This window comes from Carcharhinus amblyrhynchos, unplaced genomic scaffold (genome assembly GCF_965287045.1).
Source record: "Carcharhinus amblyrhynchos unplaced genomic scaffold, sCarAmb.v2.hapA scaffold_709, whole genome shotgun sequence".
NCBI classification, from domain to species: Eukaryota; Metazoa; Chordata; class Chondrichthyes; order Carcharhiniformes; family Carcharhinidae; genus Carcharhinus; species Carcharhinus amblyrhynchos.
Window position 1 is genome coordinate 10151 of NW_027650449.1, and position 12386 is coordinate 22536.

Genomic DNA, 12386 nt, shown 5'->3' on the forward strand with positions numbered 1-12386 from the left:
GGTCCATTCAAAACTTGTCGGCAGGAAAGCTGTTCTTGAGTCGGCTGGTACATGAACTCAGACTTTTGTATCTTTTTCCTGATGGAAGACAGTGGAAGAGAGTGTGGGGTGTGCGGAGTCCTTAATTATGCTGGCTGCTTAGCTGGGGCAGTGGGAAGTGTAGAGTCAATGGATGGGAGGCTGGTTTGTGTGATTGACTAAACTACATTCACAATCCGTTGTAGTTTTTTGTGTCTTGGTCAGAGCAGGAACCATACCAAGCTGCAAAACATCTTCCGTACTTTGGGGCTCTATCCAAGGCTGGAGACTGTTTCACTCCTAGAGATATTTTAAGGCTACTGGAACAGGACTGGGCTATTCGGCCCCTCGAGTCAGCCCTGCATGAAATATACTCTCCTCTGCATTTACTTGTCTCTGCCTTGTGACCTCTCAGCACCAACTGACTCCCCAGCCTTCTGTGATGGGAGTTTCCTGATTTCTTGAATCCATCAAAACATTTTGGCGAAATGGGCACTCGTCAAAAGAATGTTTCTGATTATTGGAGAAGTTTGAGTGATCTCTTTTTACAAAAATTGGGTCTGCTTGTGCCTTGCAGTTTGAATAGACCTTTACTGGAAAGCTAGCACAAGTGAAAAACTTGTTAGGTTGGTAAAAGCAAACAATGGAAGGCGGCACTGTGGTTAGCACCACTGTCTCTGTGCCGGGGACCCAGGTTCGATTCCGGCCTTGGGTCACTGCACGTTCTCCCTGTGTCTGCAGGGGTTTCCTTTGGGTGCTCTGGTTTCCTCCCACAGTCCAAAGATGTGCAGATTAGGTGGATTGGCCATGCTAAATTGCCCCTTAGTGTTCAAGATGCATAAGTTAGGGGGATTAGTGAGAAATATGTGGGGTTACAGGGATCAGACGGAGGTAAGGTACTCCATTAGAGAGTCAGTACTGGCTTGATGGACTGAATGACCAACTCCTGCACTGTAGGGATTCTAAAATACTGCGGATGCTGTGGAGGGAGAAACAGTTAACTTTGTGAGTCAGATTAGTGCTGATACTGGTGTAAGGATCTGCAGTTTGGAAAGGTCCAGCTGGTGGAACAAGTCTATTGTGACTGCCTGATTGGTCACTTCATAGGAAGGTCCAACTCAGGCACTCTCTGAAAGGCACTGAGCTGAATTTCCTGCAAAAGCCTGCCTTGCTCACGAGGTAACAATGGTGTCATTGTTGACTTGCCAATGAAGCTGAAGCTAAAGAGTGTTACACCGCAAGTTGCATTGTGCCATTGTTTTCCAATTGCATTGCCAAAACTGATGCCAATTTGCCAATTAGTGGCCATGGGCAACTGAGTAACAACTTGATTGTGGCTAACAAGTGACTCCAACAGGAAGGTCAACAAAAGGACTGAAAGCTGTTGAACTGCATCCAGCTGTTGAAGTTTAAAGTTTATTAGTGTCACAAGTAAGACTTGCATTAACACTGCAATGAAGTTAGTGAAATTCCCCTAGTTGCCACATTTCAGCGCTGCTCAGGTACACTGAGGGAGAATTTAGCACCTAACCAGCATGCCTTTCGGACTGTGGGAGGAAACCCATGCAGACACAGGAAGAATATGCAAACTCCACACAAACAGCAACCTAAACTAGGAATCAAACTTGGGTTTCTGGAGCTGTGAGGCAGCAGTGCTAACCACTGTGACACCCCAGCTGTCTGTATATTTCTCTTTTGTGGGACATGGGCGTCGCTGGCTGGCCAGCATTTATTGCCCAGCTCTGGTTGCCTTTGTTCAGAGGGCAATTGAGAGTCAACCACATTGTTGCAGACCTGGAGTCACATGTAGACCAGACCAGGTAAGGACAGCAGATTTCCTTCCCTAAAGGGCATTAGTGAACCAGATGGGTTTTTCTGACAATTGACAATGGTTTCATGGTCATCAGTGGATTCCTTAATATTTCAGATTCCACCACCTGCCGTGGTATGATTCGAACCCAGGTCCCCAGAACATTAGCTGAGTTTCTGGATTAATAATCTAGCGATAATGTCACAAGGCCATTGCCTTTCCTTAGTTTTTTTATTCCTTTCTCCTAAATCTCTCTACGGCAGTTCTTTTAATTGCTAGAATATTCTTGGGTGTCTCGAGGACAATGTGATCACGTATCTCGATTTGCAGGCAAGATTGAAAATTTTGTACAGAAATGTGATGTAAGAAATGGGAGCAGGTGCCCCTCTTGAACCTGCTGGAAAGGCTGACTCAATGGGCGTTCCATTGTACCTGTTTATTCTGGGATCACCTGTAGGGGGAGTAGGTGTACTACGAGCGCCATGGCTGGAGACTGCAACAACCTCTCTAATGTCTCCTGCCCTTAGAGTGCAGGGAGAATGGATGTCATTTGAGATCCTGGTGACTGATTTCTGTATCCATAGACTCTGCTTCACCAAGGAGGCAATTGCCACCCAGATGTGATGCTACCTGATCTAATCCCACCCAAAGCAAGGCAGAAGAATCATTGCATCCCTAAAGTGCAGAAGGACGCACCGACCATAATCCCCATAACCCCACGTCTTTACCCTGCTAATCCCCCTAACACTAGGGCAATTTAGCAGAGCCAAGCCACCTAACCCGCACATCTCTGGACTGTGGGAGGAAACTGGACCACCCAGAGGAAACCCACGCAGACACGGGGAGAACATGCAAACTCCACACAGACAGTGACCCAAGGCCGGGAGTTGAACCTGGGCGCTGTGAGACAGCAATGCAAATCATTGTGCTGCTCCTATGGTGACACCCCTGATTTCTCTGGCACTGGTTCCTTGCAGTAGAATTGATGGCTTGAATGGAACCATAATAGCTTCATGACTGAATCGATATGACTCAGTCTTGTGCAGTAGCACCAGACATTCCATGGGTAAACTAACTTCGGTCTACGTTTGCTGGAGACGATCTGTGCAAATTCCCCTAATATTGCACTGTTTTGTTAGTTATGCAATTGTTGTGTTTCTGGACAGTGTCTTTTGCCCTGCCTGACTGCAAGCCTTGTTTTTTATTATTGCTAGCAATTAAAGGTATTATTTTATTGGGGAAAAAAGCAGAAGGTGTTTCCATTTGATTTATTATTGTCATGCGTACTGGTGTCCAGTGAAAAATGTTTCTTGCGTGTTGTACAAAGCATACCATTCATAGAGACGGAAAGGAACAAGTGCAGAATGTAATGTTACAGTCATAGCTAGGGTATAGAGAAAGTACAAATTTAATGCCAGGTAGTTTATTTAGTAATCACAAGTAGGCTTACATTAACACTGCAATGAAGTCACTGTGACAATCCCCTAGTTGCCACAATCCAGCACCCGTTTGGATACACTGAGGGAGAATTTAGCACAGCCAATGCACCTAACCTGCACATCTTTGGACAGAAGGAGGTAACCAGAGGAAACCCACGCAGACACGGAGAAAGTGCAAACGCCACTCAGGCACTGACCTAAGCCAGGAATTGAACAGGTGTCCCTGGCACTGAGAGGCTGGGAAGCAGGGAAGAAGCTGCTCTAGACCTGGTTGGTCTGTGGCCTCAGACCTTTGTAGTTTTTCCCAAGGGAAGAAGGTGGAAGACAGGTTGTCCAGGGTGCGTGGGGTCCTTATTTACGCTGGCTGCTTTGCCAAAGCAGTGGGAAGTGTAGACAGAGTCAACAGATGGGAGGCTGGTTTGCGTGATGGACTGGGCCACATTCACGACCCTTTGTAGTTTCTTGCGGTCTTAGGCAGAGCAGGAACCATATGTGATACATCTGGAAAGACTGTGCATCTGTAAAAGTTGGTGAGAGTTGTAGTGGATGTGCCAAATTTCCTTAGTCTGAGAAGGTAGAGGGCTTTCTTAATTATAGTGTCAGCATGGGGGGAACCAGGACAAGTTGTTGGTGATCTGGGCACCTAAAAACTTGAAGCTCGTGACCATTTCCTCTTTGTCTTCATTGATGCAGACAGGGGCATGTTCTCCACTACACTTCCTGAAGTTGATGACAATCTCAGTTAGTTAAAGTTTATTTATTAGTCACAAGTAAAGTTTGCATTAACACTGCAATTAAGTTACTGTGAAAATCCCCTAGCTGCCACACTCTGGAATGTGTTTGGGTCAATGTGCCTAACCAGCACATCTTTCAGACTGAGAGAGGAAATCGGAGCACCCAGAGGAAACCCACACAGACACAGGGAGAACATGCAGACTTCGCACAGACAGTAACTGAGCTAGGAATTGAACCCGGGTTCCTGGCGCTGTGAGGCAGCAGTGCTAACCATTGTGTCATCATGCTGCTCCTATGCAGAAAGAGGCCATTTAACTCAAGTGCCTATGTGCTAACCATGGATAGGTTGTGAGCCTCCAAAGTCCCAGAAAAATGTTGCAAATGTCACGTTAGAAACCGTTCTGCTTGGGATGGTACATTTATTTCTAAGATAAAAGAGAGCTGGAGGCTCAAGGATAGCAAATTGGCGTTTCTGCCTGGATACAAAGCCCATGTGATTCACATTATGACATGGGGATGGACTTTGAGAGATTGCACTCAGATTGTAATGACCAAACTCTCAAAGAGTTAAAATGAGGCTGGAATATTGGGGGAGAAATGGGGTCGGTGAAAAGAGAGCCTCACTGTCAAATACAGTGCTGAGATTAAAAGATCTCAGGATGAAAAAGGGAAAGAACAGAAAGAAACCACGAGGAGCTAAGAATCACCTTGAGCTGGTTAAAATTTCAGAATTTGCTGCCTGATCACTTTACCTCAATCAAGAGGAGGCAGTGCAGTGGTATCGTCACTGGACTAGTAATCCAGGGTAATGCTCTGGGGATCTGGGTTTGAATTCTACCACGGCAGGTGGTGAAATTTGAAATAATAGAAACAACCTGTCCTGGTCCCCCATGCTGACACTATTGTCAAGAAAGACCACCAACACCTCTACTTTCTCAGCAGGCTAAGGAAATTTGGCTTGTCAACTACAGCTCTCACCAGCTTTTACAGAAGCATCACAGAAAGCATTCTTTCTGGTTGTATCACAGCTTGGTATGGCTCCTGTTCTGTCCCAGACCGCAAGGAATTACAAAAGGTCGTGAATGTAGCCCAATCCATCACGCAAACCAGCACCAGAACATCCCGAAGTCTCTCCCCATTTAGATAATGGGACTTACCCCTTCCCATTTTTCTGACCAAAATACATGACTTCACACATTAAATTCCATCTGCCACATTTTGACCCACTCTCCTAACCTACCTACATCCATCTGTAAGGTTCTTATTTCCTCATTGCAACTTACTTTCCTGCCTATTTTTGTGCCGTCTGCAAATTTAGCCGTCTCTCCTCACATCTGAGTTATTAATATAAACTGTAAAAAGTTGAGGCCCACTCGTTGCATCCAGCCAATCAGAAAAAGACACATTTATGCGTACTCTCTGTCTTCTGCCAGCCAATCTTCAATCGGTGCTAATATCTCACCTCCCTTCACCATGAGCCTATCTTTTCAGCATTAACCTTTGATGTGGGTATCTTGTCAAATGCTTTCTGGAATTCCAAGCACAGTACATCTGCAGGTTCACCTTTATCCACAGCACATGTTACTCCATCAAAGAACTCTCATAAATTGGTTAAACACGGTTTCCCTTCCATTAAACCATCATACAAAGAGCTGCCTAAGCATGATCAGTAAACATGGTGAATATGTTATGTGTATATTGTCCCAGAAAGAGGGCAGTTGATAGACAAAGCAAATATATGTTGCTTTAGATGTTTTATAATTTAAAGTTTATTTAATAGTGTCACAAATAGACTTACGTTAACACTGCAATGAAGTTATTGTGAAAATCCCCGAGTCACCACACTCTGGCCTACTTATGACACTAATAAATAAACTTCTTTAAAAAAAACTTTAAAAGCCTCTCTCCCAAAAGAGATTTGTTATTAAGCTTGTTAAATGCTTTTCAAAAATTAGTTAAATCCAGCTCTCTCATAGAATGACAGAGATTGTCATCAATTTCATGAAGTGTAGTGAAGGACATCCCCCTGTCTATATCAACAGGGATAAAGTGGAGATGGTCGAGAGCTTCATGTTTTTAGGTGTCCAGACCACCAACAACGTGACCTGGTCCCTCCATGCTGATGCTATAATTAAGAAAGCCCACCAACGCCTCTACTCCCTCAGAAGACTAAGGAAATTTGGCATGTCTGCTACAACTCTCACCAATTTTCACAGATGCACCATAGAAAGTACCCGTTCCGGATGTATCACAGCTTGGTATGGGCTCCTGCTCTGACCAAGACCATGAGAAACTACAAAGAGTCATGAATGTAGCCCAATCCATCAAGCAACCAGCCTCCCATCCATTGACTCTGTCTACACTTCCCGCTGCCAGCATAATCAAGGATCCCACGCACCCTGGAAATTCTCTCTTCCACCTTCTTCTGTTGGGAAAAAGAAACAAAAGTCTGAGGTCACACACCAACTGACTCAAGAACAACTTCTTCCCTGCTGCCGTCAGACTTTTAATTGACCTACCTTGCATTAAGTTGATCTTTCTCTATGCCCGAGCTATGACTGTAACACTGTATTCTGCACCCTCTCCCTTCCTACTCTATGAATGGTATGCATTATCTATATAGCCCGCAAGAAACAATACTTTTCACTGCATCCCAATATGTGACAATAATAAATCAAATCAAGATAAAAGCAAAATATTACAGATGCTGGAATCTGAAGCAAAAATAGAAAATACTGGAAAATCTCAGCGGGTCTGACAGCCTCTGTGGAGAGAGAGAATAGAGCCAACGTTTCGAGTCTGGATGACCCTTCGTCAAAGTTGAAGGCAAAGAAAATAGGCTGAGATTGACACTGTAGAGTAATTGACAAAGGTGTCGTGGATAGAAAGGCAAAGGGAATGTAAACTAGTGGTGATAAAGGCCAGGAATAGTGCTACTGGTACCTGTTAAGCAATCAGAATGTGTAAATGTCAGAACAAGGGCAACCTGGGGCATGTGGCTGATGGCCCTGGTGGGGTGGGGGTGTGACACAGAATAGAAAGCAAGATTGTAGAAGTTGAGAAATGAAATAATGGAAGAAATATTAAATAAAAATAAAAATGTATTTGTGCCATAAAGCTGGCCAGGACACTGCCAGATGGAGACCAGAAGGTTTAGCATTCGATTTCCTGCTCAGTCTTACACTTAGAGTCATAGAGATTCACAGCATGGAAACAGGCCCTTTGGCCCAACTTGACCATTCCACCCCTTTTTTTTAACCATTAGCTAGTCCCAATTGCCCATGTTTGGCCCATATCCCTCTATACCCACCTTACCCATGTAACCGTCTAAATTCTTTTTAAAAGCCAAAATTGTACCCGCCTCTATTACTACCTCTGGCAGCTTGTTTCAGACACTCACTACCCTTTGTGTGGAAAAATTCTGGACACTTTTGTATCTCTCCCCTCTCACCTTAAACCTATGCCCTCTAGTTTTAGACTCCCCTACCTTTGGGAAAAGATATTGACTATCTAGCTGATCTGTGCCCCTCATTATTTTATAGAGCTCTTTAAGATCACCCCTCAGCCTCCTACTCTCCAGAGGAAAAAGTCCCAGTCTATCCAGCCTCTCCTTATAACTCAAACCATCAAGTCCTGGTAGCATCCTAGTAAATCTTTTCTGCACTCTTTCTAGTCCTCTGTATAATAGGGCGACCAGAGCTGCACACAATATTCCAAGTGTGGCCTTACAATGTCTTGTACAACTTCAACAAGACACCCCAACTCCTGTATTCAATGTAGTAGTCAATGAAACCAAGCATGCCAAATGCTTTCGTCAACACCCTGTCCACCGGTGACTCCACTTTCAATGAGCTATGAACATGTACCCCTAGATCTCTTTGTTCTGTAACTCTCCCCAACACCCTACCATTGACTGAGTAAGTCCTGCCCTCGTTCAATCTATCAAAATGTATCATTAACTTGCATTGCCTTTCTGAGCAAAGAACAAAATAATCAGCTTGTTTCCCACCCAGACTCCTCTCCAGAGATAATCCATCCAACATCTACAAGGCACAAGTCAGGAGTGTGATGGAATACTCCCCAGTTGCCTGGATGGGTGCAGCTCCAACAACACTGGAAACTCGACACCATCCAGGACAAAGCAGCCCACTTGCACAAAGAGCAGTACAGCACACAACAGGCCCTTCGGCCCACCAAGCCTGTGCTAACACATGACACCTTCCTAAAGACATTTTGTCTCTACTCGGTCCATATCTCTCTATTCCCTGCCCATTCCTGTATCTGTCAAGGTGCCTCTTAAATGTTGCTATTGTATCTGCTCCTATTGTTCCCCCCTCCACCGGCAGCGCATTCCAGGCACTTATCACCCTCCGTGTAAAAAAAAAATTGCCTCTCACATCTCCTTGTGGACGGGGCACCCCATCCACAAACAAGAGGAGCAGATATTTGGGAACACCATCACCTGGAGGTTCCCAACAAGTAACACACCATCCTGACTTGGAAATATACTGGTCACTGGGTCAAAATCCTGGAACTCCCACCCGAACACCCTGAAGTGGGTGTACTTCAGCGGTTTGAGAAGGCAGCTCACCAATAGCACAGTAGTTAGCACTCCTGCCTCACAGAGTTGGGGACCCGGGTTCGATTCCCGGCCTTGGGTCACTGTCTGTGTGGAGTTTGCACATTCTCTCCATGTCTGCGTGGGTTTCCTCCGGGTGCTCCGGTTTCCTCCCACAGTCCAAAGATGTGCTGGTTAGGTGTTTTGGCCATGCTAAATTGCCCCTTAGTGTCCCAGGATGCATAAGTTAGGGGGATTATTAAGGTAAGTATGTGGGGCTGCAAGGATAGGGTCTGGGTGGGATTGTTGTCGGTACAGGCTCGATGGACCGAATGGCCTCCTTCTGCTTTGAAGGGTTTCTATGATTCTCAAGGGGCAGTTAGGGATGGGCAATAAATGCTGGTCTAGCCAACGATGCCCATATCCTCTAAATGAATCGAAACAAAAAGTGCAGCCAGGGAGTACACGTCAGGTGCTGCAGGTTTGAGACTGGGTGCCCTATACCCGTGGGTGTAGAACTCTGCACCATCTCACATATGAGGAATGGGACCTCATCAAAGATCAACGTAGCATGGAATTTTACAGAATGTGTGACAAACAAACAAACTTAGGATGTAGCTTAGACCATGATACAGTATCACGGTGGCACGATGGTTAGCACTGCTGCATCACAGCGCCAGGGACCCAGGTTTGATTCCGGCCTTGGTCTGTGTGGAGTTTGCACATTCTCCTCGTGTCTGCATGGGTTTCCTCCAAGTGCTCCGGTTTCCTCCCACAGTCCAAAGATGTTCGGGTTGGGTGGATCGGCCAGGATAAATTGACTCGTGTCAGGGGGATTGGCAGGGTAAATATATGGTGTTACGGGAATAGGGCCTAGGTGGGATAGTAGTCCCACCCAGACTGAATGGGTGGGACTACTATTCCCATAGTGTGGGCCGAATGGCCTCCTTCTGCATTGTAGGGATTCCATGATTCCAATCCCTACAGTGCAAAAGGAGGCCATTCGGCCCATCAAGTCTTCACTGACTCACTGAAAGAGCCCCTTATGCAGGCCAACCTCCAGTCAGACACCTGCAACCCTGCATACGTGACATGGCCAACCATTTTTTGAAAAAAAGATAGCTATTACTCAGTGGAAGTGGATTCCCAGTGAGCCAGAGCGTTGGAACCTCCCAGCACAGTGGTTAACACTGCTGCCTCGCAGTGCCAAGGACTCAGGTTCGATTCCTGGCTTAGGTCACTGTCTGCGCGGAGTCTGCACATTCTCCCCATGTCTGTGTGGGTTTCCTCTGGGTGCTCTGGTTCCTCTCTACAATCTGAAAAGTGTGCTGGTTAGGGTGCATCGGCCGTGCTAAATTCTCCCTCAGTGTACCCGAACAGGTGCCGGAGTGTGGCGACTAAGGGATTTTCACAGTAACTTCATTGTGGTGTTAATGTAAGCCTACTTGTGACACTAACAAATAAACTTTAAACTTTTAACCAGTATGTCTTTTGGACTGTGAGAGGAAACTGGAGCACCCGAAGGGTACTCAGAGGAGGTGGAATGCTAAGTATTCCATGAATTAATAAATGATTCAATAGAATCCCTACAGTGCAGAAAGAGGCCATTTGGCCCATCAAGTCTACACCGATCCCAATCCTACCCAGGCCCCATCCCCATAACCCCACTTACCCTTCACTTCCCTGACACTAAGGGGCAATTTAGCACGGCCAATCCACCTAAGCTGCACATCTTTGGAGTGTAGGAGGAAAACGGAGCAGCCGGAGGAAACCCACGCAGACACAGGGAGAACGTGCAAACTCCACACAGACAGCGATGCAAGCCAGGAATCGAACCCAGGACCCTGGAGCTGTGAGGCAGCTGTGCTAACCCACTGTGCCAGCCTTCTTTAAAAAATATATATATTGTTCAAGGGAAATGCATTTCCAGCGATGTTGAGACCTACAGGGATACATTTAATTATAATTGGCAACCTTGTGCTTGGAGGAGGAGGAATTCTGAAGAGTCCCATGAAATAATGAATGTTTCTTTTAAAAAAAAATAGTTGTTACTCAGGGGGAGTGCATTTTCATCCACCAAATGCCCCCACCCGCTCTGGTTCTCCACACTGGCTGGGACTGTGTGGAGGGGTGCGCGGCCCCTTTAAGAGGCTAAAAGGATGACATCAGCGTGTGAGAGCAGGGCTGGGGTGGGAGTGAGTGCGCAGGCGCGGGGCTGTAGCTCTTTAATCCTGGGAGCGCTGCGCTGCTGCGGAGAGACTGAGACACACACAGAGTGAGAGAGAGTGGCAGCACCCACACTCACTGCTACCCTGGTGAATGCAGCAACAAACCACCCCCCCCCCGCCCCCAAACCTCCCCAGCGACCCCCTCCCTCCCCCCCTCATTAACCCCCTCACCCCCTCTCCTTTCACACTCCTCTTTTAACCTTTAAAACTACTCCCCTCTCTGTCTGTCCCCCTCCTCAGTCTATCAGTGGAGTGCAGATTTTCACCCAGGCTCTTACACACACAGCCATGCAAAGGTAAGAGAAATAGGGATATCTTTCATATAGATATTTGTATTTGTTTAATATATATAAGGACAGCTTTAATATAGACAGGTAACATTTATTTAATATATATAGGGCTGTCTTTTAATGTTGACATGTAATATTTATTAATGCATAGGGACAGCTTTAATATAGACATGTACTTTTTTATATATGGGGGTATCTTTAATATAGACATGTGTTAAATATATATGATATCTTTATATGCATGTGTACTTGCTTTATATATAAATATATATAGAGTTATATCTAACATGGTGTATTTGATTAATATAGGGAGATTTTTAATACATGTGTATTTGTATAATGTATATGTGGGAATATCTTTAATATAGACATCTGTATTTGTTTAATCTATATAGGAGTATATTTAATATAGTTATCTGTATTTAATATATGGGCTATTTTATCTGCATGTGTAATTGTTAGATATGGTGGTATATTTAATATTTTGGTGTATTTGTTTAATATGTATTTGTGTATTTTTAATATACATCTGTATTTGTCTATATGTGTGAGGTTATCTTTAATATAGATGTGTATATGTTTAATATATATGGTATCTTTAACATATGTATTTGTTTAATATATATTTATTACAGGGGTGTCTATTTATATATGTGTATATGTTTGATAAAGGCATCTTTTAATATAGATGGTGTGTGTTTTCATATATAGGGATATCTTTAATATACATGTATATATGGGGTATCTCTAATATAGACACATGTATATGTTGGATATATGTAGTGGTATCTTTAGTATAAACATGTATATGTTTGATACATAGGGTTATCTTTAATATGTGTATATGTTGGATATACATAAGGGTATCTTTAATATAATCGTGTATATTTGCTTATACTAAACTGAAATTTTTAAACCATTGTATTTGAGTTCAGCGTTCTCCTTTTTAATGTTTGTTTAAATATTTTCTCTCTCATCACCTCTCCTCCGCCACTCAAATCTGTAATTTGTGTTAAATCCCATTTCCTGATCCAGGCTGGAGGTTTACCCACCACAGGAATCTTGACGCTTTTGCTTCTAGGTTTCGTTTAATCAAAGCATCATCTTTTTAAAACTGGATCGGGGGCCAGGCCCTCTCTCTTTTCTGGACAACTTCCTTTTTTTAAAAAAAATAAGGCCTTGCCCGATTTGAATAAGAAATGAGCTGGATTTTATCATTGCTTACAGTTGGAATCGGCCTTTTCCTCACACACACACACACACACACCCCCCCACCCTGTGTCCCCCGCTCCTGATTCATTACTGATT

General features: G+C 44.5%; 1 protein-coding gene across 1 annotated transcript in view; it reads left to right on the forward strand.

Moving 5' to 3' along the window:
* Positions 1–10947: 10947 nt before the first annotated feature.
* LOC145339859 (transmembrane protein 184B-like) overlaps positions 10948–12386 on the forward strand; it is a gene marked incomplete at its 3' end in the record, with an annotated part of 59405 nt that continues 57966 nt past the window's right edge. The window contains exon 1 of the mRNA XM_080184394.1: positions 10948–11084. The remainder of the gene's footprint in view (positions 11085–12386) is intronic.